Source organism: Ceratina calcarata, unplaced genomic scaffold, assembly GCF_001652005.2.
Source record: "Ceratina calcarata isolate Rehan_Ccalc_2016 unplaced genomic scaffold, ASM165200v1 scaffold471.2, whole genome shotgun sequence".
In the NCBI taxonomy this organism is placed as follows: domain Eukaryota; kingdom Metazoa; phylum Arthropoda; class Insecta; order Hymenoptera; family Apidae; genus Ceratina; species Ceratina calcarata.
This window is the reverse complement of record NW_017171239.1, coordinates 482176-485357: the sequence shown is the minus strand read 5'-3', so window position 1 is coordinate 485357 and position 3182 is coordinate 482176. Positions and strand designations below refer to the sequence as shown.

General features: G+C 48.5%; 1 protein-coding gene across 2 annotated transcripts in view; it reads right to left on the bottom strand.

Moving 5' to 3' along the window:
• Prosap (SH3 and multiple ankyrin repeat domains prosap) overlaps positions 1-2889 on the bottom strand; it is a 35942-nt gene extending 33053 nt beyond the window's left edge. Inside the window, exons 1-2 of one of the 2 annotated variants that reach the window (XM_018028716.2) lie at positions 2617-2889; positions 659-676 (exon numbers count right to left, since the gene is read on the bottom strand). The gene's annotated coding sequence lies outside the window, so the exon portion shown is untranslated. The remainder of the gene's footprint in view (positions 1-658; positions 677-2616) is intronic. The other variant, XM_026815619.1, reaches the window with a different exon arrangement.
• Between the last annotated feature and the right edge of the window lie 293 nt (positions 2890-3182).

Sequence of the window (3182 nt, the reverse complement as noted above, 5' to 3'; positions counted from 1 at the left end):
GTGCAGAGGTTCACGCGACCTTGAGAACGTATCGCATCATCCTTGAACGTGAACCACGGGTCAGCAACAGCGGTGAGCCGTGTATGCTTAACCGATACATGCACTTATCCTCTATAGTAGTTTGGCTTTAGGTAGAAAGGCAGGAGCTGCTATAAGTGCATGCAAATCGAGCTCGAAATAACTCTAGCTCGCCTCTCCCGCGGTCTAAGAACGGAATCATCGATTCGAGAGGAAGCTACCCGCTAACCCCGACGGCTAATTAAAACCGTTTTAAATAAGCTTCGTCCTCGTTCGTCCTGCGAATCGATCGCTCGATTCCGATTTCTACCACATGTTATATACACAAGGTCTACCGTAATATATGTATGTATATCGTCCAATTCAACGGTTGATCGTATATACAGAGAATGAAAAAGAATGAAGGTACTGGCCCACCCTGTACATACATATATGTATATATGTACACAAACTTGTATAAAAATATATTAATTTTTCAACGCGAAAATAATATTGTAAATTGTATTGTTATTATTATTATTATTATTATTATTATTATTATTATTATTGTTATTATTATCGTAGAAGGGGTAGTTTAATAGTGGTTGCATAAATAGAGAAGGGGTTTGAATGCATGCTATTAGTAATAGTGAAGACGTACCCTGTACCAAGTGGCCACCTGCGAGGCGCTCGAAAGGGGTTGGAGAAGCGGTGGTATATCCGCGACGCAACACACATAGGCACGCCGGAGGCGGAGAGACACGAAGAGATTTTTCGTAGTGGTTTCGCAGGTGTACGCATATTTTCGTTCGTTTACGCGGTGTGTGCGCGGCGTTCACGCACGTGAACGGGCACGGGGTGCGTACGAAGAGATCGGCCGAACCCCCGACGGATGGTAGTAGAGACGATAGTAGTAGCGCACACGCACACAGGTGAATTCGTGGTGGTTGGTTGGTGGTTGGTGGTGGTTCGGTGGTGGCGGGTGGTGGTAGTAGTAGTGTATTCGCACGCCCCGTGCAAGTGAGGCAATAAGCAAAAACAACAACAACAACAACAACACCATAGGTCAGATAAATGTAATAACACGATTGTTTTAAAGGTAAAAAATCTCGACGTGGACGCTGGCGCGCGTCGTCTGTGCATAAGTACTAATTAGTTACGCTATTATACATACACACAGTCTTATCCAGATGTACGTGTAGCTAATTGTGATCTCAGTGAAGGTAATTTGTGCACAGTGTGTACGTGTGTCAAACATTGTCGCGAGAATCCTTCGGAACACGTTCGATGATTCACCTCGCGATTCTTCACATCAACGAGAAAATAAGTATGACATTTTTCATTGGATCGTGACGACGATCATCGAACTAATTCCGAAAACAGAGTCGACGGGTGAACTGGGGATTCGTCTAGAGCAGCGGTCAAAGCGAACGAAAAGTGAGAACAGAAAAGCGGACTTCGACTAGTACTTAGACACAAGAATCTCAAATCTACTGGTTTTATGCAGTGGACGTTCGCAGCAAAGGAAAAACGAAAGTGAACGTGAGAGATGTAGAAGTCGCGTTCGAAACGGAAAGACCGACGCGCGAGAAAATTCCTGGCGTGTCGTTCGCGAGGAAAAGATAGCAAAACAAAAAAAGAAGGAGGATCACGTCGGACACGAAGAAGCAGAGGAAGCCATACACATAGATACGTTCTAGTCGCTATTTCGTCTAAGGAAACGGTGTACGTGTCTGTTCTCGTTATGTACATATGTGTGGTCGAGTCCTGTTTGAACGTGATCTCGAATTTCTTCGGAGCCGGAGACGTGGCCGTCGCGAAACGCCGCATGCGATTTACATTTTAGCCTGGCCGGATCGCGCGTGCATCGCAGCTCGTGCATCCTCCGCCCGGTACGAATATCTTGATAAATAAAGTGAGACGTTCGAGAGGTTGCCTGGCCGCGCACGGTAGCGATCCACCCCGAGAGATCTCTTAATCCTGCGTGCATGCTTCGTGACTTTACGCGGGCTCCGGCGTCGAACGCGCTTATTCTCGGCGCGACGCGACGGCTAGCGGCTGTGCACCGATGAAAAACAAAAGGGAAGAGTCGGGAAGAAGCCCCGGGACCGTTCGAGTCCCGGCGAGTCTGTTCTCTGCAATTTCGCGAAATCAGCATACAAACTGGCTGTTCTACGCCGCGGCACACCGTCACCGTGCGTATATACACGCGCATACTTTTCGAAGTCCTTGACAGAGCTGCAGAATTCCGTTGAACCCGACGGCTCGCAACCAGTGATCATCGGACCGAGAGCAAGGACGACCGAAATTACGTACAGAGATGACCGAAATGAAGCACACGGGTGTTTTTAAACCAAGAGTAAGTACATATTTTGTTCTGCAAGAATCTACGAACGGTTCGGCGCCAGGATAACCGGCGTCTGATCGGTGAACGTTAATTGACGCGAACGAATCGCGGGAGGTGACCGCCGCGTTCTACATATACATTCGGCGCGCGTATCGACGTCCCGACTCTTCCAGTCCATCTTCAAGGATCTTCGCTAATGGATTCTCGCGAGAGCCGAGTCGAGTCAGTCATTCGTAAACAGAGCGCGGAGACGAGAGAACGGGTGGACTCACCTTGGGCAAGGATGCCAGGCATTGCTGCTTCACGTCCCAGACGAGCTGATCCTTCGGGAATTGAAGACACTTGCTGACGTAAAGCTCCGGGACGTGCACCCTGACCAGGAGCACTCCCTCCTCGACCGGTCCAGCCTCCGCGGTAGCAGCCGCGACTGCTGCAGCCGTGGCCGCAGCCGCAGCCGCAGCCGCATCTTGGTTCGGTTGATTCTGAGCTTGGCCTTGAGCCTGGCCTTGAGCCAGCCCGCCTTGCGGACTCGTGGCCTGACTCGGTGTCTGATACAAACTGCGATGCTGTGCCATTGATTCCTATTTCCAGTGATATAGATCAATATAATATCCGACATACGTCAGAACTAGCCGTATCAAGAACAATTTAATAATTCTTCACTAGCATTCTCTGTCGCGACTTTTTCTATCGGAATGTGTGAATGTGTGTGTGTATGTGTGATAGATAGAAACCTCTCCAAAGCGTATTTCCTCTATCCTTTAAAGAGACAAGAAAAATACATCGGGCGCTCGGTCTGTTCTCCCATATCCACGATTATTATTCAATTCTCAACGTC